Here is a 27,549-nt window from a genome sequence, read left to right as displayed (position 1 = left end):
AAAAAAACAAGGAGTGATTCAGACGAGTGGTTTTGATTGACCGAGACAAACTTTCTATCCTCCAGGAACGTCATTATGTTTGAGCTCAAAATATGATCTGGAATCCTGGAAAAATCTGACGTCAGCGATACTAGTCTTTAGTTTTGAGCATCCGATAATGTACCCCATAGCTGAACAGGAGTGACCCGCACACGTATTCAGTAATACGGTAGTATTCGCTGATAATGCGAACTGAGATACGAGATAATTTGCTGCAGTTACCACAGACGCCTACTACAGCGGCATCACCGCAGATAGACCAGCGATACGGGTTGTCGAGTCCGCTGCGACGTCTGGACGACGCAAGAGCGTTTACAAGCAAGTACCACGGATGACAACAAACACGTAGGTGCGGCCAACGTCCATCAGAGGTCATCAACCAGCAGCATATGAATGGGGCGTGACGATCAACGAATTATTTTCTGGCGACCACGTGTGTGCAAATAGTCCCGCAAATATCCTTCTACCTGAGGATAGATAAGCTGGCGCCCGGCAGTTGAGCGGGCAGTTCTCGACTCGTCGAGTGCAGAGATTAGCAGTCCTAGGGATGTGCCACCTCGACCACCCTCTCTTCCGCCAAGATTGCGTCACTTCCATCGTGTACGCTATCTACCAGCTGCTAAAAACCGACTTCGACGTGGAACAGTTGTACGGGTATAGAGGCGAAAAGAACTATGATTATAGGAATTAGTTGTTATTTGCTTGATCCGTAGAAGGGAACCTATTATTATTATTATTATTATTATTATTATTATTTTGGCTTTGAAGAAAGTATTGCAGTTGGTGATTTATTGTAGTTTCCTTAATAAAAAACCATGTTGGAAAAAAGAGTTGGTTCTAGCTCTGTAGATTTAGCATAATTTTCTGGCGTATTCATCTGCATCTATATGAACATAATTACTGTGAAATTCACAATTAAATGCCTGGCAGAGAGTTTATCGAACCCCTCTCGAGCTATTTCTCTACCATTCCACTCTCGAACGGCGCGCGGGAGGAACGAAAACTAAAATCTTTCTGTGTGAGCTCTGACTTCTCTTATTTTATTATGATGATCAATTCTTCCTACGTGGGCGGCGTCTGACAAAGTATTTTCACAATCTGAGGAGAAAGTTAGTGATTCAAATTCATGAGAAGATCCTGCCGGAACGAAATATGCCTTTGTCTTAACGATTGTCCATTTCACGTATCATACCTATGGCTCTCTATTTCGCGATAGTACAAAACAAGCTGCCCATCTTTGAATCTTTCAGATGTCCTCTGTCCATCCTATCCGATGCTAATTCCACACCACACAGCAGTTCTCCAGCGTATTGTAGGCAAGTGTATTATAGGCGGTCTTTTTAGTAAACTTGCAGCATTTTCCCAATGTTCTGCCAATAAATCGTAATATTTTACTTCCTTTACCTACATTACCTAAGTGATCGTTCCAACTTAAGCTTTTCGTAGTTGTAATGCCTAAGTATTTAGCTGAATTTACGGCCTTTAGATTTGTGCGATTCATCGGGTAACCCCAATTTAGCTGTTGCTTTTTGTTCTCTTATTATTTAGAATCAACGGCCACTTTTTGCACCATACAGATACCTTGTCTTAACCGTTTTGAAATGTAAGATCTAACTAGAGTTCCGACAGTGCCTGGCGCCTTGTATGCTTTAAGTATCACAATATCGATATCTATCATTTACGAGTCTGTCCAGTAAACAAACATTGATATCTGCTTGCGAAAATACCTTTTCAAACATGAAATATAAAATCTCTTTTCCTGTCTGGTGTCATAAGTTTGAACAGGATATGGACCAACGAAATATTAAATGGAAGGCTATGACCCATTTAATGACACAACGTGTGATCCGAGCCGCTTATCGGTAGGTGCCAGGACTAGCAATAGAACTCTTCCCTCAATTGTACCTTTGCACGTTGTAACGTAGCAACGAGAGCTACATCATAGCATTTGAGTACGCGTCATGTCCCGCCCGACGGATTTGAGGGCGGAGTGTGCGCAATCTGGCACTCAGTACGTGTTCGTTTCCTTAGTGGCTCTAAGTCCCACTTCGTGCAAAACTTTTAGCAACCGTTTTTCAAGTGCCTTTACTTTTTTTGTTTTTGGTTTTAGGGTGCAAAACTGCTATGGTCATTAGCGCCCGGTCTGTGACTTAGGAAAAGGTAAAAAACGAAAATGGAAACCAGCAGCAATGGGAACGAAACTCAAAAAATTTGAGAAACTAAGTGGTACCTTTACAGAGACATAGCTATCTTTCCCTCTGTTATATATTTGAAGCCTGACATTATTATGCCCCTTCTGTCAGCTTGTGGCACACAGGTTCGATGCTTTCCATTTTCCGCCCGTTGGAGGAGACACATTCGGTATACTGCATCTGAGGTGACATCTTCTTGAACGTCTGAAGGGTCTGGGTAGTGGCAGAGAGATGGCAGCTGCCCGTGAAACGGCAGTAGCTTTCTATTTCGTTCATTGCACTGCGAACGGACCACCCTAGAAGAGTTAATCTGTTGAGAAAGATTTATAAACAAAACGCGTACAGGTTTCCTGTCTGCCACTGTAAAGTGCCTTGTTTGCTTCCGTGGATGGTTGTTGCAAGAAATATACACGTGTAAACTAGGTTATGCAATACTTTGATTTCATTTTTGATCCCAACATTAATAAATACTCGTTCCATTGTATTTAATCTAGCTGATGTTTGCTCTTCCCTTGTAATTGCAGTGCTGTCTGTCTCTGGCTTTGTTTCGTTGTATGTTGCTTATAACACCCTGCTACAATGTTATAACCATTCCATATGTTAAATTTCGACCGGATTCGGGTCATTACGTGTACAAGATACTGTAACTGGGAGTTGTGTCACTGTTTGCTGACACTCAGTTTAAGAAGTGTTTTATATACAAAAGACAATGTCCTGAGTGGCTGACTCATCATCGCCCAACCCAAACCACTAGAACAGAAACTTGAAATTTGAAATACGGTAGGCGTCGTTTAAGAAGGTGTTTTTCGAACTGTCACCACTGATTGGAGCGAAATGAAGATTTGTGGAAATACGTCGCTGTTAACGGAATTTTGTTGACACACCAATCAACATTTGGATTTGCTTTCTTGGCTAGCAATCCAGGAATACTTGTTCCAGCATTTTTGAAAGAGTAACCCGTACTGGGGTGAAACAGTGAGATTTTAAAAAAAATGTTATTAAATAACTACCAGACTATTTTTAAAGCTATATCAATGAAAATTTGTATTTGTACTCTCGGCTACAATAAAAAAACCTTTACCTTATTTGAACAAAACGTTCATTGTTTTTGAAACCCCCTTAGGGGTGAAGGAGGAATGAAATATTTTTATGAAATATTTAATTGTGAAAGCCTTTATAAAGATAAATTTATGAAAATTTGAATTTGGCTTCTCGGTTAAACATAAAAAATTGGTGTTCCACTGTTTTTGAAAATTCAGTCCCTATACAGGTGAGATAGGGAATGAAAGCTTTTATGGAAACATTTCATTATGCAATAATTTTGAAGCAAAATCTGTGAAAATGTTTATTTGGCTTCCCTGTTAGATATAAAAAATATGAATTTCACTGTTTTTGGAAATTCAGCACCAAGAGGGTGAAATGTACTATCAAAATATTTCATTGTGAAAGCATTTTTAACGCTTGGTAATTGGTATTTGGCTTCTCGGTTAGAAGTGAAAAAAAATCGTCTTCACAATTTTTGGAAATTCAAGCCCTGGCCAGACTCATTCATTCACTCATCGTCATTCAGGAGAAACCGCCAAGACCAGAAACTTGAAATTTGAAGAGAGTGTGGGGCTTGTATAGCAGGTAGCTTTTGAGAAGGGATTGTTCGAAATTCCAGTACTAGTGGGGTAATAGAGCTGTTCAAAGGCTTCTTGGAAATATGCCATTATTAAGGAAATTTTGAAGCTACATCAACGAAAACTGGTGTTTGATTTCTTTGTCAGAGTAAGAAAAATACGTGTTTCAACGTTTCTAGAAATTTAAAAAACAACTAAAACGTCTTTAAAGCTACATCTATGAAAATTGATATTTCACTTCCATTTAGAAATATTTTAGTGTTTTTAGAAATTCATCCCTTAAGAAGGTGAAATAAGGGATGAAAAATTTTATGAAATTATTTCATTATGTAATCATTTTCAAAGTTAAATCAAAGACAATTTGTATTTGGCTTCTCTGTTAAATATTTCAAAAATTACGTGTTTAACAGTTTTTGCAAAGCAACCCGTAAGGGATGACGTAGAGGATGAAAATTTTTAAGATAGCTTTTTTGTACACTAACAATTCTTTTAATGCTAACTTTCTGAAATTTGTATTTCACTTCTTAGTTAAATATAAAGGAGTATGTTCTAGAGAATGAAAGTTCCATGGAAACATCACCACAAGAACGAGAAAGGCGTGGTTAACAACCAGAATCCCTTTTTGGTCAGATGTACATTCGGAAAAGACCATGCTTCTAGGGCCTCAATCACTGTTGCAGTTTGTGAACGATATCAAAAACTTATTTAAAGAGAAACTGTGCAGACCATACAATCCACGAAAACAAAGCAGCGGACGTTAAGCTAGATTAGTATTTTTGTATATGTACCCATACACGTGTAAACTAGGTTATGCAATACTTTGATTTCATTTTTGATCCCAACATTAATAAATACTTGTTCCATTGTATTTAATCTAAAGTTAGTCTTACGCAACAGAGGATGACTCATGAACTGATGAAATATGCCCTGGCAGTTCATACAAGCACATGTCCTGCCTTGCATTAGAGGACGGTGAAAGTCGCTTGCTTGACTTCGTTCGCGTTGCATCACTTTCAGAACTACGGTTCTCTTGCTTCTTATCTCTGGATACGTAGAATGACGCCATCCTGTGAAATACAGTACTTCATAGAGTCTATGTATTTTTTCAAATCTCCAATTTTCATATAGAAACTTACAAACTGAGAGTTCAATTTTCTTTTCGGCAACAACCGTAAGCCGAATCATCTTACGCTATAATATTGGATGCCTCCTTAACCACGATGCAGTTTTCTAGGATGGCCTTCGGCTGTGCGTCTTAGGAATGACTTTTGAGGTTTTATAATATAGGGGCTCCACAGAGGTCTGTAACGAACCTACCTAAAATCATAATAACTGTTAGCACACCTTATACCATTAGGCATAGAAACATATTCTTGGTACGCTTCACTGAATTGTGTTAACAATTGTTCCAAATTGGGTTCGTAATACCACAACTGTTCTAAAACAATAACTGCTGCTGAAGTATTTACTTTATTTCCATAAAACTTCCTTAGAAGTTTGTCACCGAGCGTCAGAATCAGGAACCAGGAAAGCAAGCCGGAGACTGTCAGGGTAATGTCGGACGTTTTCGTAAAAAAATAATAACGCTGACATCAGTTGAAATAATATACCTTTATTTAAAATGTTATATTGCCTTTCCTTTTACAAAAGGTTAGTATTACAATATTCTTCACCATCATAGAAACATATTTAACTTCAGACTGAACATTATCATCAGCTTTAGGTTCACTACCACTTACAAGAACACCTACATAAAATGGATTTGTCTGAAAAACTGTAATTCTGGCACCACACTCTCTTTCAATTCTTGTCCAGTCACTAACTTTACTAACAGGTACAGATTTCCCTGGACGACTATATGTCACAAAACGATATGTATTTTCACCAGTAGAATCAAAACCTTGAGTACTGAATTTACCAAGCTTATTACTAACACAAATTACCTTGTTCTTCAAAAAATTTCTTGTTAGCACAACTATCCAAAGTTAGTCTTTCTACCCTAACATTTATACGATAGATACATGTCTTTACCTTGTTAATTATCACATTCTGATATTTGTTAGCAAAAAAATTAATTTCATCTATAATATTATGATTTCTCAAAGTGGGAAATAGAACGGCATATGTATCAAACTTTCCTTCAACACAACCTGTTTTATCACCATAGTTAAATTCAACGTTAATAGTTTCCACAAACTGCTTTCGCCAACGACACATCTTGCCCAATGTAATAGATGACATACGACCACGCCTACGGTTCCACCATTTCTTCCTTCGAATAACACCACGCTTCATCGGACGATATATCCCATACCGGCGTCTCCGGACTACATGGGGACGACGAAGTGTCCATCTCCTTCTCCACAGACAAAGAATGCCTAATATTGCAATTAGCACGGACAATATTTAACCGCCACAACAATGCCTCATTACCAATAGCCATTTCATTAGACAGAGATATAACGAGCCCCAAATGAGTAATTGTTAGGTCGGGTTTATTTTTAACATTCACTGTTACCGGACTACCTTCAACAATTCTCTTCAAAATACATGCAAAAGTTTTCCATCTACATCACTCAATTTCCTCAAACAAAATAACAGAATGAATAGATGGACTATACCCTCCAAATCCAAATTCGGAACAATAAGGCATATACACATCCTGTTTACGACCTAACACGTTTTCAATCAATGTCAACTTGTCTATATTTGTGTCACCAAACAATTACAATTGGGGTTTCCTCACCTTCGTAAACTGAAAGGACGCATCGTACCAAAGCTACGACTTCTTTAGCCCAACCGGAATACAGTTAACCACAACGCGACAATTCATGACGTTCCTTACGATTTTGCTGACACGCTTCCCGATACTTCTCAACAAACTTCACCCGCGACCAATGACTAACCAAAAGTGGGTCGGCGTAGTCGAACTTCTTCCCCTTTTTAAATACAGTTTTTCAAGTCGGACGTCTAAAGGTTAATAGTTCCTTTATTTAGTATTTTCAGTTTTGAGCGATTTGTAAGTTCTATACAGCATTCAGAAACGTCTTCATTTATTTAAGGATTGGTCCTATTAAGAATGCCCTGTTTGTCAGCTTCGAATTGTCTGTTTTTATATTTTCTTACGGCATATGTTTTGTGTTTTGCTTGTTTCCGCGTTTTAGGAGAGCTTTTCGAATGTTTTAGTTGCTGTATATGGATAGTTTAATGACCTGAAAAATTGTTGAATTTGATGATCTTACTAGGTGGTGTGCACGTCAGAATTGTTGGTGACAATGGCTAACTGCTTGTCGTAAAATGGGATATTTTATTTCTATTTTTATTCCATTTTATTTTTGTAAATGAGGTTTTATTGATATTTTTCACTTCCACCTCCTCTCTCTCAATGTTTCCAGGGACTCCCAAGGATTTTCTAACAGATCTTTCATCCAAATATGTATGCGAAAATTATTACCGGTTAGACCATGGCCACCTTCACGAACGCATGATTGTCTGTTGACTTTCCGCTACCAGTATCACCGCAATCCCTTCTGTAGCTGGAGTATAGTATGCTCTGTTTTCTCAGCATTTTATGAATGGTACCATTAAACTTGGGAATTTTTTATCGTGTCATTCAATAATTAAAGAGACAAATTGGTCTGGAGAAAAACTGTTAGTAGGATAAGTTTGGTACTTTTATGGCTTTAAGTTGGCGTCACTGTGATGAGCCCTGATCAGCTGATGTATCAACATTGTTTTGTTTATAACCTCAAAAATACATTGGAAGACGCCGAGGTCGCTTGAAACGTCCACATTAGTTGGACAACGTTACGTTATTCGTTTATTTACTTGCTGAAGGCGAGAAACCAGTGAATATACTCGGTAGAATGTCTAAAGTTTATGGTGAAGGTTGTATGAAAGGGGGAAATTTTTACAAGTGAGTAGAACAGTTCAAAAATGGTCGCGACTCAGTGACAGACGAACACAGTTCTGGTCGACCAGTTGCAGTTTCAACTCCATCACTTGAAAGTCGAACTGATGACATTATTTGTGCCGACCGCAGTGTGACTGTGGAAATGGTATTTGATAAGGTTCAAGTTAGTACTGGTACAGTTCATAACATTACTGTAACAAGCTGAAGTACCGCAGAACATGTGCGAGATGGGTCCCAAAGGAGTTGACGCTGCTACACGAGGAAAGAAGGTAGAGAATGTGCACAGAGCTAAAGAAACGTTATGAAAGCGAAGGCGAGCACTTCCGCAGCAAAATTTTAACTTGTGATGGGACTTGGATTCACTATTATGAGCCATAATCAAAAAGACAAAAGGAGGAGTGGAAGCACACCAACTCGCCTGTCAAGAAAAATTCAAGTCATGTTGGCGGTGTTTTGGGATGCTGAATGTCCAGTAGTTTTTTGTGATTATCGCGAATATCAGCGTACAGTGAACAACCAATACCGCTCAGATTTGCTTTTAAGCAAGGTGAAGCCAGCCGTGAGAGAGACAGACGTCGTGGGTCTCAGAGGAGAGGTGTGATTCTTCAGCAAGACAACACGTCCTCATATTGCTCAACTAACCCGTGAAACCATCGGCAGAATGGGCTGGGAAGTACTGCCTCATCCTCCTTACAATTGTGATTTAGCACTTAGTGATTTCTATTTGTTTGGTGCACTGAAGGAGGCATTACGTGGGAATAGGCTCCAGGACAACGAGGACGTAAACGAATTTGTGGGAAATTTGTTCAAACATCAAGATAAAGAGATCTTTGCAGCCGGAATAAAAAAAAAAAAACTTGTATCCCGTTGGAACAAGTGCATAAATGTTCATGGTGATTATGTTGAAAAGTAGAAAAAGTATTGTTTTGTAAAAATAAAGATTTTTTCTCCAGACAAATTTGTCTGTTTAATTATTGAATGACTCTCGTATTTTATTACTATACTTGGAGCGTACTGATTCAGACTCCAGTAGACGACTTTGTTCAGCTTTAAACACCACTTTCTGCGTGCTCCAAATACGCTCTAAATCTTGTCAATTCTTTTTTTATATAAGTGGATAGTGATTAGCAGATCGACCAAATACACGTACTCACACAGCTTCCGTCAAGACTTTTCGGCTTCGGTGACGACTATTCCAATAATAGCATATTTGTCCCAAATCCTCTCTGAGTTGGTGACGTTCTCGAAAAGATCGGCTCTGTCTGTAATTACGGGTTGTAAAACATAGCTTTCGTGTGCTCATTATTGGAATTGCTGTTCGAAGCAGCTGTCAGCGCCGAGAAAGTGTTATTGTTTTCGCAGTCGGTACGGGACAAGTTAAAGTAATCACCAACTAGTGTAGAATGCTCACAGTGATTCCGTACTATATAGGTTAGGCTGTCTTTGAATCATCACGAGACCGATGTGTTTCAATCTGGTAGTCGACAGAAACTTCAATTATTAATGTAACTCCAAAGAACTCCAGTGCCAATGTTGTTCGTATTTCGTTTCGTAGTGGACGTTGCTAGACCTAATGCTTCCGATTTTCGTTTTAAACACTGTTCCACTTGGGGGACATAACACACCGTTGTAATCTACGTTCCATGCTTTGTCTAAAATTTCCTTACTCTCTACTTCGGGTTTCAACGAACACAGCCCTCCTTTGATAAGTGATCTGTAAGGCAAAAGTGAGCTCTCGGACTTTACTCCAAACGCGCCAGCAGTTAACAAATCTATATTTTAAGATTCCCACTCTTCGAATTTGCTATGCAGTTTGTTGAAATAATACGTTTGTACGATACTGATTCTCCTACTGTGAGCTTTGAAATTCGTCTATTCAAAAAATAAAACAAAACGAAATGAAGAAATAAAAAAAAATCATGTCTACCTCGAGTAATCTGTCAAGCAAACAACAGTATCTGCTGCGCAGTTCATACCATACTCAGGGCGACTTCACCAGTCTCCACTCTGTAACATGGGTCGGGGAATGTAGATGCGACCTCGTCAAAGTATGGGCGAAGTCTCTGCTTTTGACTCTCCACTCGGATCCAGGACAGATGACAACTACTGGTCTCGAAGTGATGCTGCAAATGGACAGTTGTGCTGAGAAATCATCTGTGAGATGTTGCATTAACTGAATTCATAGAAACTCTTAGACTTTTATCTACGTTACACATACACACATACATATACACAAACACACACACACACACACACACACACACACACACACACACACACACACCTATATAAGTCGCGGGCGGACGGACGGACGTAAGCCCACACTCATGTAATTCAATTTTGATTTCCTTCTAGCAGAAATTCATTCTTATGTACTTTCACTGTTTGATTTATGTAGTCAGTGCTAATTACAGCTTTGTCCTAATCTTACTTGTTAGTTAATGCTCTGTAACGTTTACTGTCACCCTTCCAGTGATCTTGCTGTTTATTTGGTACCTTCACAAATCTTCTTCTGACTCATCTTCTACGTATTTTCCTGACTCATCTAGATCAGCACCTTTTTCCTCACTATTAACTTCATCGCCCCAATCCGCAAACTTAATGTGGTTTCTTCACTAACCTCAACAGTTTTCTCTGCTTCCACATGATCATATTCCACAGGAAAAAAATATAACTTCAACTTTGCTTAATTATGTGTAGCCAATGATGTCCAGTCTGAACTCACGTAATTCCTAGGATCCGAATCACAAGCTTCTGAAGACCACAAAGATCTTCTTGAATCCTTTAAATGCTATTCTCTGGAGAGTAGTTTACAAGCTTCTGGTGGGATGGAACTGTCGGGGTGGTGATAAACATTTGTTTCTTGCAAAGTTTTGCTGACAGATGACCCAGCGAAAAGGGTAGGTAGTATTTTTAATTATTTATTAATGCATTTATTTATATGGGCTTTCAAACCCCTCTTACGTTTAGTCAGAATTGCTAGGGAGGTAACACTACAAAGTGTGTATTATCTGAGATCTACATAATAACAGTAAGAATAATATTTACGTTCTTAGTAATAAGTATATAGTATTTGAGCTGTACCGGTTTTATTACTGTTGTGCCAAATAATTTGGTCATTACATTTCTCTCGAAGGTGAGTCGTGACACGTTAATGGAAACGAATTAAATTAAAATCGTCCTTCTTTTTCTTTCTGACACCAAATATTCACCATGTTTCCAAAAGAAAGGAAAAAGTGCCTTCCAAACTAATTGGAAAAAAAGTCAATAAATGTACGCCTAAAAAGAGCAGTAATAAACTCACAAGCACGCACGCGCGCGCACACACACACGCACTGTCTCTCTCTCTCTCTCTCTCTCTAAAACGACACAGTTACATATGGATATTTAAATCTGTCAACTATTTCCGTTCCAATAGCCACAATCCGCAAATACCTCCTACAACCGACAATGCCACAGTACACATCTCCCCGTTGACCGTGAAATAAATTAAAATGCAGTAAGACAAGAGTACATACAGTCAATGTACTTGAAATGTAGGAAGTACGAAGGGTTGTGCTCAGTCTACATACTCTATTTACGTGTAAAGTAAATGATACGTTAACGTAAAAAAAGGGATTAACATAAAAGTTTAGCAATAAAACACTTCATATCAAAACCAAACGATTGTAAAGAAAATATATCAGCAAACACCTAATGAATCAATTATCACGATAATAATTTCATTTGTAGCCAACAGAAAATACCTGAAATAATTGTATGAAATATGGTTGAATTACAAGCAAAACAAAAATTATATGGTAAGGAATGCTTATTGTTACTTACCCGATTAACAGCATTTAAAGTAAGGTTGATACTGAGATAACGAAGTAATAGCATTCGTAGGTGGCCTGATCTTACTGGAAACTCTGAGTCACATTAATAACTCAGAATAATTAATGCAAATTTCATTTCTGTTCCACAACGAGACGTTGAGTGCACTGTAAAAGTGGCGGTGTTCGCATGTAGGAAATGTAATTAGCATTTAATTTAATTTAATTTTGTTTTGGTGCTAGCAGGCTTCTGACGAAATGAAATTAATATACTCGTGGCAGTATAATGTTGACATGTCACAAGAGGTAGATGGCACAGCTAAAAATTTAAAGAAGAAAACGCTAAATAACGTATCGTTGGGCTATGAACTTAAATTCTAGAGAATACAACAGGCATCACACTTATGAGTAGTTTTGTATACATGCATTCGTATTTCATTTATTAAATCTACTCTTTAGCATTAATCCAGACTTGAATTAAAAGCAACAGAAAGAAGTGGCTACCTGCAGTTTGAGGAATACTTTTAAAAAATGTAACAGAACTGTGAAGACGTGCATACAGTAAAGATCGTGGGTACACACTCCACAACAGTACACTTCTAGATCTTACACATATTACATCATTAGGTACTTAAAATTCCATAGCTTACGATATCCACTTAAAAGACCAGTACAATTCCGGGAAATATTCAATTCTTCACTGTCAGGTTTGGCATTAGTAGATATTTGGAAGTGTGCGACAATAACAACGGCGAACGTATTCAATTTTACAAACCTCACATAGAAAGAGAACAAAGACTTAGAAACGCTAAAATCTTAGTTTTTAATTTTCCATTCCCTACTAAAGTAGACCGGTTCACCGTTCAAATATTCTCATTTCCTTTCACGAAAATACCGGTGAACTTGGGACTGGGGGTAGTTAGGAAGATATTATCAGTCCGACAGTTTACGGACAACCTACCTAAACCACCCGAAAACTTTGACCGGTACCCGCCGTTTAGCAGCTATTTTCATTTTGTTGCTGGCTAAATGTCTCTGCAGACTAGGTGATGGTACAATAAATGTTCGATCCATGTTCGGACACAGTGAACGGCGTTATATTCATCGGTAGCAGCTGGAGTGTGAATTACAATATCATTGAATATACATCTGCGTACATACTCGGTGGATTAAAATGAAGTGTATAAATGAGATTTCATTTCTTATCAAATGTTCTTCTGCTCAAATTTCTGGTTGTAGATGGAAGAAATCATTAATGGAAAACCTGTATTGATTCTGTATTGGTGATTTTTTTCTCAGCGATCTGTATTGAAGTGATATGTAGAAAGGTGAAGAACATTTCATCAGTCTTGTCACTGGTTTGTTGCGTCCCTCCATTGTGAGCGTATGGGTGCTATTCTGTCATTCTGTGCAACGGATTAATCTGAGATGTACCCTTTAGCCTGTGGCTCCTGCAAGATGCAATTTCCACCCCCACACTACTACGGAAATCAGACAGACGCTCCTAACGTTCTAAAGAGAAATGCCTGAAAAACTTTCAGCACTAAACATCTTCTGGAGTCGTCCACTGTAAGGAAATGACACAAAAATTCAAAAAATTTCTTACATAACTAATGAGATACTTGGGTACTGGAGTAGTGCTAGTTAGTGAAGTAAAACATGAAACTAATGAAAATTGTTATTTATTTTGCAAAAATTCTGAGAAATCACAATTTCACTTTTAGTTATGAACTGAACAAGTTATTTCCGGGTTCTTTTCGGAATGTGAAGTTACCTCGTAAGGATAGGATTCACTAGTGAAATTTCTATAGAAAGTTTAAGATTGTTATTGATTTGGCAGACTGGTAGAGAGCCACGCCTACTCAACTTGAATAATTATCTGTTAAAATGTTGCTAGGTACGGTCGAGGCTGTCACGTGTGAAACGCAGGTAAGTGTATTGTTGTGGAGGAAATATGGGGCTCGCTAGAGCTTTAGCGCACAATACAGTAAGCTTCGATGACTGCTGTCTGCACCGCTCGCTGCTGACAAATAAGATAACTCTCGTTCCATCTGGATTGACCTTCGCCAATCAAATTCTCCCTATACTTTGATGAAGTCAGGGACTCCTATTCGCCCCATCGACCAGGGTGGTCGAGTGGTTCTAGGCGCTACAGTCTGCAACCGCGTTACTGTTACGGTCGCAGGTTCGAATCCTGCCTCGGGTATGGATGTGCGTGATGTCCTTAGGTTAGTTAGGTGTAAGTAGTTCTAAGTTCTAGGTGACCGATAACCTCAGAAATTAAGTCCCATAGCGCTCAGAGCGATTTGAACCTACTCGCCCCTAGTCTAACTATTGGCGTGGTACACTGGTCAGATAGCCAGTCCACCGTGATGCCACTCAAAAATTCGCTCGCAGGCGTTTAACTATAACTCTGTCCTTTCACACCGCACAATAAGTGTGGCGGCAAACACAGTGAACAATGCTTAATTGCAAGGACTCAATACAGAGTTGCACTCCGACTCGCTCTCGACAGAGGTGCTCTCCCAGTGAAGTACTGAGGAGAGACTTGTTCCTCGCTCTTTGAGTACACGTACGGGCGCACATGCTCTCGTTACGTGTTCTCGCTCCAAGAGCGACAACGGAACGGCCTCTCTCCACACCAGACGTGAAGGGGTATATCTTTCAGACTCTTCCATTACTCCTTCAGTTCAAGGCATCAGGAATATCGTCTGCCAATCAGCATTGCTCTTCTAAAACGGGAGAATGACGTTTCGCTTAAGGCGACCAATCAGGAAATCTGTAGCATCGGTGTTTGGCGTTTGCTGTCTCCCTGTGAAAACCTCTGAAACTGCATGCTATGTTTGTAAAGAATGCATTGGCTGGGCGCTCCCACACAATGTAGCGGAATTTGCTTTTAAGCCGAACACAGGGTCATTCTCCCCTTTCATTCGGGCAAACGCTGTCCGCTCCACGGGTGGTCGCCATCCGATGTAGATAGGCTGAATCATCCTCTGAAGGGACCGGCCTCTCAGCATGCGGTCCGCCTCTCCTGAACTAAAAGCTCTTGTGACTGTCGTGTCTTGAATGTATGTGTGTATGCCAGCCTCGAGCATCTCAGCCCCGATATGCACTTGTTATTTGTGTATCGTTTACATGAATTCGTACAACATTAACTTTATCTTATCGAGTTTGGGTTCGAATGAAGCGTCTTGATGTGCGGAATATGATTGTGAGGGCGGAATATGTAAGCAATGAAGGTCAGGCGAGCATGACATCTTACACCATGTATTCCTCTCCTGTGCCAATCTTTTCGTCTCAGAGTAAGGACTGCAATTTACGTCCTCAACTATTTGCTGGAGGTATTCCAATCTCCGTCTTCCTCTGAAATTTTTACCCTCGAACTGTCTCTCTAGTAGCATGCAAGTTATATCCTGATGTCTTAAAAATGTCTAATCATGTGATCCATTCTTTTTGTCAGTGTTTTCCATATATTCCTTTCCTCGATGGTTCTGTTTAGATCCTCCTTATTCCTTACACCATCAGTTCACCTAATTTTCAGCATTCTCCTGCAGCACCACATCTCAAAAGTTTCGAGGCTCTTCTGGTCAAGTTTTCCCACAGTCCATGTTCATCTTAAAAGTTTTGATTCTCTTCTGTTCAGGTTTTTCACACAGTCCATGACTCACTGCCTTACAGTACCGTGCTTCAAACATAAATTCTCAGAAATTTCTTCTATTGCCCATGAAGTGTGCTGATTCAGCGTTTCTGAAAGCTCTGTTGCGAACCTTCCCTAGTGGATGCATAATCTATCCTTCTTTTACGAACTGAGATAGATCCTGGAGGTAGATGGTTCAAATCCCAGTCATGTCATCACAATCATACAATGCTTACGCCAGAGGGTTACTTTGGAAGAGAAAAAGTAGCGGCTAATATCCATCCTCAAACCATAATCATGTTCCAAATCATACTTACTGATATAGACCTCGAATCTCACGTACTTGAGAAGCACTTATGTTCAGGCTGAACAACGGGATACTGGAGTTTTCTAAACAATTTGTTTCGTAAGACTGGACTTTCTCAGTATTCCACAATTGAATCGTTTCGCATTTGTTCTTTAACGTATTGGATTGACTTCACAGACTGCAATTGTGACTCATCACTCTTGGTAGTCAATTTCATACAGTATGAGTCTATTATATATGTATGGTAGTTTTTGCAAAGTGCACAGTCTTAGATTTCTCCACATTAATAACTGGTTTCAAGTACATATTTTGTTCGGTTATGGTCTGTATACTTCCTCACACTATCTTCAGTAAGACAGATAATACAGCTATTACTAAGTGTCAAGACATCCATGGATTCGAAAATTTCATGGAAGTTGTGCTCGGCACCAAGGGTATATTCGTAGAAATTTATTTTAATGTATAAACATAGGCGATGGCTTGCATATTAATTTTTATACTACGTAAAATGGCACCAAGTAATGCAATCACTTTTTTCACTTCCATCTGTCAGATTGTGTAACGAATTCAAAAGTTTGTTTTTGTTCGTCAGATGCTTTTTCTTTCCCATACGTTCAAAATGTCGTCAGTGATATTATTATTGTTAATTCAAAGTGAAGATTTTCATTCTTGTTCATCTATAGATGACCTTAGGTCACGACCACATATTAGTTAAGAATAACGTATATATTTTTGTGTCTATATACCTATACAATACAGATGCATTTCTTTGCCGACAACATCCGTATCCGCAAAACTTGAGCTTGTACTACACTAGTTGGATAATGTGGCACTTGTCGTGTGTTACGCAATCAAGCACGCCCCACAGGAAATCGTGGAGAGTACTTCCGGCTCTTCTGTTTGATTACTCTGAGAACGTTTATTTTGACAATCAGAGCTACTTTTCGTAAGTCTGTAAATACGGAAAATACAGGAAAAACAAGCATGGTTTCTTTCACTTAAATCTGCTACGGAAAATGTTGAGAATATTTTAAGATTATCGTCTCATTAGTGACTATACAGTGAGAGGTCGAGCATTTAACTGCTGCGCAAAAGCAGCACTCATGGCCTTTTGACGGACACATTACACATTTCGCAGCAACAGTTTTATGAAACCATTTAGTGCCAACGGATTAATGCTCCTATGTCAGCACAAAAAAAAGCGAACATGGAGCGAAGTGGGGTACCGGCGGCCTCATTCTACCTTTTCAAGCAGCTTTTAAAGTTCATATTCGCGCTCTTTTCAACTGCAACTCACTTTATTATTTCCATAAGTTAAGTGCAGCTCGGTCACACCATCTAGTCCATCGTTGGAAGTCGGTCATACCCTTCCCCTACCACTTGCCCATTCTCACTCAATATTCGGCCCAAATCATTGTCATTATATCTTTGTGTCTCTCTGTCACTGTCTCCTGTCTCCTGCTTTCTGTCCTACTACTATTACTGTCTTCTCTCACTGTCACAGTCCCTCTTACTCTCTCTTACAGTTACCATCTCATTCATTCATTCCTATTGCTGCTGTCTCTCTTCACTGTCAATATCTCTCTTCCTAGCTGTCATTGTCATACGCTCTGTTCCTCATTATCACCGGCTCAAACCCACTTCTACCTTCTCTTAATTTCTCACCCACTGTCACTGTCTCCTTCACTCTTTTCCTAGCAATGTCCTGTCACTGACAAATATGTTCCCTTGCCACTGTGTCCCTCTCTTTCTCTCACACTGCCATGGTCTCCTTCGCTCTTTCTATACCACAACCACTATGTACTAGTTTTCAGTATTCATCCCACAGCTACTGTCTATTCACTTTCAGCACAAAAAGCGCGAATTTTCTCGTAAGCAAAAATTTTCGAGACAATTTATAAGGTGCAGAAGAACGTAGAACGAGGCAGTTGGTACCCTACTTTACAGTCAGAGTCTTTTAAACCGGCGCGTATTTGCCTTTTTTGTGCTCCAGTAGGAGCGTTTCTCCGTTGTTCCCTTCTCTCTCCTGCCACAGCAGGGCATGTCACTCTCGTGGAAGGAATTTTAAGTATCACTGAAATTTTAATAGTTCACATATTCGAAACTGAAATAACACAAAACTAATTTTATACCTCAGACAGGATTTTAAGCGAATAAAAAGTTTGAATGTCCTAAAGTACTACAACATTCTGACGATAACGGACATACTTTGCAACATACCTGTATTTCTCCGTGCAACACCTTTTTATAAACTATGTTTTCCTCTCACACCGAATTTTAAGTGCGTATTTTACATGTACAAGTGGGGTGATTTTAATCTCTGTTTCTCGGAAACAATAAAGATATCAAGAAAATATTTAAGGATGTTCGTGATCTGGGTCTTAGGAACACATCGTTGGAATTTGAGCCATTTGCTGTGTATAGCCGTCTTGGAAGGAAGAAAAGGTAAAAGAACATTTTTTGTGGGTTTCTAAGGAAACATCCATAAATTAACGGTTCCTCCACAAGTCCCTCAAGATCCACCGTAGGCTACATCACAAGTAGAAGAAACCCACTTAATCTCTTAAAGGTGCAGCCAGCGCAGATCTGTTTGCGTCCACCCTATTACATGTTCGTAAATAGAAGTCTACATATTCTTCTGCTGGAACTGTACTTAAAATGCCACACGGTGAGTGCACGGCAGTCAAAGCCAACGCACCAGCCACGGCTCTGGTATTCACGGGCTGGTTAACGTGTTAGTGCCTTTGGACAGCCATGTCTTTGTCCTCCTGGGTTCCTGCCTGTGTAACACTCACTTTGATTGTGGGCAGCTAATCCTATTCACACTTACCTACAAGTAGACAGTAGTCAGGTTATCGTGCCAACAAGAAGTTGTTATGACTTTTCCCTTTCTGTTGACTGAAATACCTGTATGAGCAGTTTACGGAGGACTATGAAGTGCTTTTTATATCGTTTCAAATAAATATTTCTTGCTTATTGTCTTCCTTGGACTGAGTCCTTGCTTACTGAGCCCTAGTCAGGACATATGAGAGGGGTACAGATAAAGACAGAGGAAAGTCTACATACTTTTGCCATCTGGTACACACATGTATGCTCATCCTACCCCTTACGGCCTCACAGATATGCACTGAGAGAATTGCATCTCCGTAAATACTTTCTGGATTGCCTCGAAGCTCGTCCCCACAAAATTTCTAACCGGACCTTGTAGTTGAGTGTTCTACCTAGGTGCCGTACACTGTCATGATGTATTTTACCTTGACTCGGTCATGTAGGCTTGCCGTTCGTAAGCTGAGACTATGATTCTCAGCAAATTTATCTTGTGACACAGATCCTAGTAGCTTATTATGCTATAAACTGATGTATTACCGAAAACGTTCCGGTCCTGGTCTGCAGAAGTTTGCCTATTGGCACAATTTCAGTAAGTACAGACCGAGGTGCCGACTGCTCCGCGTTTACGGGTGTCTGTTTTGAGTAGGTATGTTTCTAAATTTGGTAAATACCTGGGATACTAACCGTGCCAAGACAAGTAGCGTATTTCACTCTTAGCTGGCGAGGAGTACGTCATCACTGTTTCTCTTTTATTCTAGGAAGGAACTGGTAGTCTATGCTCTCTGTTTCTGCCGTGCCTCCGATTTCTTGCCATTCTTTATCAATGCGCGCCTCTATTTCTTCATTCGATGTGGTTCCTATGCCCAGAGTTCACACCACTTTATCACATTTACCCATGTTGTGCACCTCTACCTTACGGCTTGGTCTAGTGGTAGCGACTCTTGCAACACCAGCTGTGCCTCAGTCGTTGTTTACGCTTCCGTCTGAAGCAGGGGTACACTTCTCACTGACCACCGAAGATCTTGATCTAGCTTTACTTTGGGACTCAGTGGGCCTAAAAACGTAGCCCGCGACAGTCATTAATATTAGGTTCTGGAGTGTTTTTTATTGCACTAAGAAGCAAGGTTAAGCTATTTTGCCAAGTGACTTTATTATGTTGCAGTTATTAATCATTCTCTGGCGAACGATTTTCTCATGTGCATGAAATATTCCATTTTCTTTGATTTTTATAGCAGAATATCTCCGTATTTGACTGTAATGTTTCACGATCTTGATCATTAAGTTTGTAACATGAAAACTACAAAATTGCGCAGCGCAGCCTCCATGTAAAACATTTTGCTGTAAAAAGTCGAAACAAGGTAAGACGTTTCGCTTTTATTATTCTACAACTAGATTAAACCTTGACGTCATTATTTGGCGGAACTTTAATTTTTTTCATATAATATAAGATGAATCAATAAATTTAAACTGTAAATAATCAATATCATGGGAGCAATGTCACCTGTCTACAATTCTGGACAGTGCTAAATAATCATGAATTAGAATTTAATATTGTAGAAAGGTGGTATTCACCCAATGAAAAAAATTCAAAAGTTCTGACAGAGGATAATCTCAAGGTGGAAAATAGTTGCAGAATAGTAATATCAAAAAAATTTGCTGCTTTTATCTTTTTTTACAGCAAACACAAAATGTTTTTTGTGCTGCTTAGAGTTTTGACACTTTCTCTAATTTTTCCATCGAATTTTCCTCTTGTGCAAATCATTACGAGAATGACAGAATAGGTAAACCGTGAAAAGATGCTGGATAATATTGGCCGTGGAAAGAGAAACGAGAAAGAGGAGATGTTCATAAAGTACAGCGAGGGGTCTCATACCGTTCCACTTTCATCCGAACCATAAGAGAAGAGACAAACACGAGAAGACAAAAGAATATAGCAACTGGGCTGCATTATCTTCATGTATACATTTAGAAACTAAAAACTGGATTGTAAGGTATATCTGAGTGCGGGTGCAAATATACTTCGTAATGCAGTTGTGAAAAACAGGTGGTCCAATATTTTAAAGAATAAAGAAGGGAGAAGATGTTAGAAATTGAGACAGTAATAAATCAAAAATCTTGTAAAATTCCTGTTAGGGCAGAATAAGTGGAATGTAATAAGATAATTAAGACCACAACGGGTCATCTAGCAGACACAAGAAGAAGAAGAAGCGGTACGTCAATCAAGTAAAAAACAAACTCCATCAAAGATAGGAACACAAATTTCGGTTTATGATGAGAGAAGTGAAGCTTATAGATAGTACCATCTTTCTGGATATGAACTCAAGTAAAAAGCAGCTGTATCGGAAATGACTAAAAAGGCACGCAAAATTTGTGAAAAAAAGTGTTAACAAGAAAATTTGTCATTTAACATGGCAACATTTATCTATCTTTGAAGCACGAAGAGAAAGGATTATTAACCTATGAGATGCATTGAATAACCTTGGGAAGTATATAAAAAGGACAGTTCGATGGCAGTAGTCAGTACGATGCTAGAAGGCTAGAAGATTCATATGGGATGAAGAGGTGATACAAAAATGAAAGAGGACGTCAGAGGATTATTATATCCAGCTAACTTAAACACCACATAATTTTATATAAACATTATTATCTCATTAGTGAAGCAGAAACGATCACAAATAATTAACAAGTAACAATGGAATAATACCACCGCCCACACTGACATTCTGCTGATTCTGAATACATTAAGATATTGGAAATAAAAACTATAAATGTGCAGGACAAAAGTAAGTTATGAATCCGAAAATGTAAGGGTAGTAGATGAACAATTTTTCTCTTTGTACACGTAGTAGAGCAACTCGTTAATAAAAGAATATTGCATACCATCTATAAATAGAGAACATGATCTTAGTGACAATTGCAGTTACGAAATATCATCAGTCGGCTATCTATGTATATCATAGATAATATTTTCTTCACGTCGTGTTTCTGTAATTAAGGTTTTGTACATGATTACCTACACCTCAGCACACTTCAACATTAGAAGTGTATGTCAATGAAAATGAAAAACAGTATTAACAAATGCACCATTATATAAAAGAAAACATAATCCGTTTTGAATGTAACAATCTTCAGGTACTCAAAATGACATTCTGTACATCAAATACGAAACCTAATTCTGAGATTCACAGAAATAGCGAACAAACATGTTGGAAAAGTCCATGGCATACATTCTGTATGCAAGTCATGCTAACAGAGTTAATGTGAGGCTACAGAATTATGGAAGTATGGAATTTAGCGATGTTACTTAAAGAATAGGTGTTCAGTGTGAATTGGTGCTTCTTTCTCCTTTTCTTTAACTTTGCCTTAAACAGAAAACGCACTCTGCGAATGTAAGAAGCTGCGACTTCAATCTTCAGTATAACTTCTTTTCATAGTGTCGGAAAAACTCATGTTTAATTTAGTTGAAATATGTATATATTCCATGTATTATATTTGCGATATGACACTGCGTTTCCGTAATGTGACAGTTGGTTGTAAATATCACATACTTTCTCAAAGGAAAATGTGACGACTTACTGATAATGTATCTCGTTAAATTTAGCACTAATCGTAATCCAAGATTAAATTTATTCTATTTGCTGTTCTGTTGTTAATACATTAGATGGGCGAAGTTATGAAAAAAGAAAGATAGGATCTCCTTTTTAAAGCCGTTTCCATTGCTCTTAGTACCCTTATTACAAAATTTTTTCATTAATTTAACACAAGGACCGCCGAGTGGTCAATTTGACCACTTTTTATATTTTAATTAATTTATTATTATTCGGTCAATTTCTAATCTAGGCTGTTGTGAGCTAATGACTTTTCCTAAATGTTTATGTAGATCATACAAGTAGCCCAATATTTATTTTATCTTCATTGAATGACCACTTATAACCGCCGAGTGGTCACTTGACCACATTACATGTATATTTGAAAACAGATTATTTAAAGATTGTTGTGCGTCACTCACCGGATTTATTCTTAGCACTTGTCAATAATGTACTAAATATGTTGGTTACTGAAGTTCATTCGCATTGTTTGAATTTAAAAGCTCAACAATGCAATATGTTATTTATTGTTTGCCTTTGGGTTTCGCATAAATAGGACTGATTATTTGAGTACTGGTCTCAGAGCAGTAGACATGGCTCAGATGTCACAGCGATACAAACCACGGCCATGGCCACTTTCAGATGAAGAAGTTGTCACACTTTTGTATGAATTGGATGCTAAAAATGATCCTGAAGTTGAGGACCTTGTAGAAGATAACACAGATGAAGATTACCAACCTGTCGCTAATGTGGAGAGTGACAGCTCCGAGACTGAAAATGAACGTAATTTACATTCACTTATATTATTATTATTATTATTATTATTATTATTATTGTTACTATATGAATAATGATCACTATTATAATAGAGCTGACACTTCTACTGCTACTTCTGTTACTGCTATTTTATTGTCTGGTATGTTATCTTTATAATGAGCTGTTGCTTTCTAATTGTTTCTTTCCTCACGCAGTTGCTGAACCAGGACCAAGCAGTAATATAAACAATGATAGAGAAGGACCTACCCTGGGTAAAAAATGAACTGCACTTCCTGTAAGTGCACCAATACAGAATCGACGTAGAAGAGGAGAACGAAGTGAGGGTTCACTTCCAGAACCTGGCTCAAAACTCCTGAGGAAGGACGGGATCACGCTGTGGACGGTAGCAGACTTCAGTGTTACTACTTCAGGTAGGATAGGTCACCAGAATATATTGAGAGAAACACGAGGCCTACACCACACGCAAAGCGGTACATCTCAAATGATAATGTTTCGTGTGCCTGGCGCCTTTTAGTTGATCAATCAATGTTGAAACACATAAAGAAATGCACAGAAGCAGAGGCACAACGGCTTCTTGGAAATGATTCCTGGAGTTTGCATTTAGAAGAATTAGATGCAGTTGTTGCTTTATTATATGTTCGTGGTGCACTATGTGCCAGATGTATTGAAGTAGATGAGTTGTGGTCGATAAAGTGGGGAACCCCATTTTTCATTGACACAATGAGCAGAAACATGTTTCGAGAAATTTTGAAATATCTGCGTTTTGATGAAAAAAATACACGGTCGGAACCTCTGAAAAGTGACAAATTTGTACTTATATCAACTACTTGGAACCATTTTATAGAAAACTGTCAGCTGAATTACATACCTGGATCAAATGTCACTGTGGACGAACAACTTTTCCCCATCAGAACCAGTTGTCCTTATTTGCAATATATGCCGAATAAGCCTGATAAATTCGGAATCAAATTCTGGTTTCTAGCCGATGTAGAAACAAAATATCTTTCTAATGGGGTCCCTTATGTAGGAAAGAACGAACAGAGGGCACCTAATGGGAAACTTCCAAAACAAGTAGTAATGATGTTGGTAGCTCCATATCGCAATAAGGGGTGAAATGTGACTACTAATAATAAATAATACTAAATAATGAAAGAAGGTTGTATACATGGAAGAACCCTGGAGATACTAAAAGGTATCAGATAGATTATATAATGGTAAGACAGAGATTTAGGAACCAGGTTTTAAATTGTAAGACATTTCCAGGGGCAGATGTGGACTCTGACCACAATCTATTGGTTATGACCTGTAGATTGAAACTGAAGAAACTGCAAAAAGGTGGGAATTTAAGGAGATGGGACCTGGATAAACTGAAAGAACCAGAGGTTGTACAGAGTTTCATGGAGAGCATAAGGGAACAATTGACAGGAATGGGGGAAAGAATTACAGTAGAAGAAGAATGGGTAGCTTTGAGGGCTGAAGTAGTGAAGGCAGCAGAGGATCATGTAGGTAAAAAGACGAGGGCTACTAGAAATCCTTGGGTAAGAGAAGAAATATTGAATTTAATTGATGAAAGAAGAAAATATAAAAATGCAGTAAATGAATCATGCAAAAAGGAATACAAACGTCTCAAAAATGAGATCGACAACATGTGCAAAATGGCTAAGCAGGGAGGGCTAGAGAACGAATGTAAGGATGTAGAGGCTTATCTCACTAGGGGCAAGATAGATACTGCCTACAGGAAAATTAAAGAGACCTTTGGAGATAAGAGAACCACTTGTATGAACATCAAGAGCTCAGATGGAAACCCAGTTCTAAGCAAAGAAGGGAAAGCAGAAAAGTGGAAGGAGTATATAGAGGGTCTATACAAGGGCGATGTACTTGAGGACAATATTATGGAAATGGAAGAGGATGTAGATGAAGATGAAATGGGAGATACGGTACTGCGTGAAGAGTTTGACGGAGCACTGAAAGACCTGAGTCGAAACAAGGCCCTGGGAGTAGACAACATTCCATTGGAACTAATGGCGGCCTTGGGAGAGCCAGTCCTGACAAAACTCTACCATCTGGTGAGCAAGATGTATGAGACAGGCGAAATAGCCTCAGACTTCAAGAAGAATATAATAATTCCAGTCCCAAAGAAAGCAGATGTTGACAGACGTGAAAATTACCGAACAATGAGTTTAATAAGCCACAGCTGCAAAATACCAACACGAATTCTTTACAGACGAATGGAAAAAGTAGAAGAAGCTGACCTCGGGGAAGATCAGTTTGGATTCCGTAGAAATACTGGAACACAAGAGGAAATACTGACCTTACGACTTATCTTAGAAGAAAGATTAAGGAAAGGCAAACCTACGTTTCTAGCATTTGTAGACTTAGAGAAAGCTTTTGACAATGTTGACTGGAATACTCTCTTTCAAATTCTAATGGTGGTAGGGGTGAAATACAAGGAGCGAAAGGCTATTTATAATTTGTACAGAAGCCAGATGGCAGTTATAGGAGTCGAGGGACATGAAAGGGAAGCAGTTGTTGGGAAGGCAGTAAGACAGGGTTGTAGCCTCTCCCCGATGTTATTCAATCTGTGTATTGAGCAAGCAGTAAAGGAAACAAAGGAAAAATTCGGAGTAGGTATTAAAATACATGGAGAAGAAATAAAAAGTTTGAGGTTCGCCGATGACATTGTAATTCTGTCAGAGACAGCAAAGGACTTGGAAGAGCAGTTGAATGGAATGGATAGCGTCTTGAAAGGAGGATATAAGATGAACATCAACAAAAGCAAAACGAGGATAATGGAATGTAGTCGAATTAAGTCGGGTGATGCTGAGGGAATTAGATTAGGAAATGAGACACTTAAAGTAGTAAAGGAGTTTTGCTATTTAGGGAGCAAAATAACTGATGATGGTCGAAGTAGAGAGGATATAAATGTAGACTGGCAATGGCAAGGAAAGCGTTTCTGAAGAAGAGAAATTTGTTAACATCTAGTATGGATTTAAGTGTCAGGAAGTCATTTCTGAAAGTATATGTATGGAGTGTAGCCATGTATGGAAGTGAAACATGGACGATAAATAGTTTGGACAAGAAGATAATAGAAGCTTTCGAAATGTGGTGCTACAGAAGAATGCTGAAGATCAGATGGGTAGATCACATAACTAATGAGGAAGTATTGAATAGGATTGGGGAGAAGAGAAGTTTGTGGCACAACTTGACCAGAAGAAGGGATCGGTTGGTAGGACATGTTCTGAGGCATCAAGGGATCACCAATTTAGTATTGGAGAGCAGCGTGGAGGGTAAAAATCGTAAAGGGAGACCAACAGATGAATACACTAAGCAGATTCAGCAGGAGGTAGGTTGCAGTAGGTACTGGGAGATGAAGAAGCTTGCACAGGATAGAGTAGCATGGAGAGCTGCATCAAACCAGTCTCAGGACTGAAGACCACAACAACAACACAATAATTTTTCACTACGGTCGCACTTTTCTGGAGAGAGACTGGAAAACGAGGAAACTAGTCTTGTCGGCACTATCAACCGTGCAAAAAAAGAAATTCAGAATACTATAAAAAAATGAAAACTCCTCTTTATACGTGTGTTCTCTTGAAAAGGGAAGGTGGTACTCTGACTGTTTACCAAGGGAAAAAGAACAAAAATGTTCTTCTGTTTAGCACCATTCACACAGATGTTGAAATGCAAAATAATTCCAAGCAACTTCCCGAAACAGTGAGCTTCTACAATAGCACAAAATTTGCTGTGGATGTCTTGGACCAGATGACGAGGAAATATTCTGTCCGCTCTGGTACTCGTCGATGGCCTGTTAACGTATTTCACAATATCCTTGATTTAGCAGCCATCAACGCATGGATCATTTTCAAGCTAGTGATAGGGGTCAAAATAATTAGGAGGAATTTCATACTAAATATAGCAGAAGGCCCCCCCACGAACCATGGACCTTGCCGTTGGTGGGGAGGCTTGCGTGCCTCAGCGATACAGATGGCCGTACCGTAGGTGCAACCACAACGGAGGGGTATCTGTTGAGAGGCCAGACAAACATGTGGTTCCTGAAGAGGGGCAGTAGCCTTTTCAGTAGTTGCAGGGGCAACAGTCTGGATGACTGACTGATCTGGCCTTGTAACATTAACCAAAACGGCCTTGCTGTGCTGGTACTGCGAACGGCTGAAAGCAAGGGGAAACTACAGCCGTAATTTTTCCCGAGGACATGCAGCTCTACTGTATGATTAAACGATGCTGGCGTCCTCTTGGGTAAAATATTCCGGAGGTAAAATAGTCCCCCATTCGGATCTCCGGGCGGGGACTACTCAAGAGGACGTCGTTATCAGGAGAAAGAAAACTGGCGTTCTACGGATCGGAGCGTGGAATGTCAGATCACTTAATCGGGCAGGTAGGTTAGAAAATTTAAAAAGTGAGATGGATAGGTTAAAGTTAGATATAGTGGGAATTAGTGAAGTTCGGTGGCAGGAGGAACAAGACTTTTGGTCAGGTGATTACAGGGTTATAAATACAAAATCAAATAGGGGTAATGCAGGAGTAGGTTTAATAATGAATAAAAAAATAGGAGTGCGGGTTAGCTACTACAAACAGCATAGTGAACGCATTATTGTGGCCAAGATAGACACAAAGCCCATGCCTACTACAGTAGTACAAGTTTATATGCCAACTAGCTCTGCAGATGATGAAGAAATAGATGAAATGTATGACGAGATAAAAAAATTATTCAGGTAGTGAAGGGAGACGAAAATTTAATAGTGATGGGTGACTGGAACTCGTCAGTAGGAAAAGGGAGAGAAGGAAACATAGTAGGTGAATATGGATTGGGGGGAAG

The sequence above is a fragment of the Schistocerca cancellata genome, chromosome 8, assembly GCF_023864275.1.
Source record: "Schistocerca cancellata isolate TAMUIC-IGC-003103 chromosome 8, iqSchCanc2.1, whole genome shotgun sequence".
Taxonomy (NCBI): domain Eukaryota; kingdom Metazoa; phylum Arthropoda; class Insecta; order Orthoptera; family Acrididae; genus Schistocerca; species Schistocerca cancellata.
The sequence above is the reverse complement of the archived record's forward strand: the minus strand, read 5'-3'. Positions refer to the sequence as shown.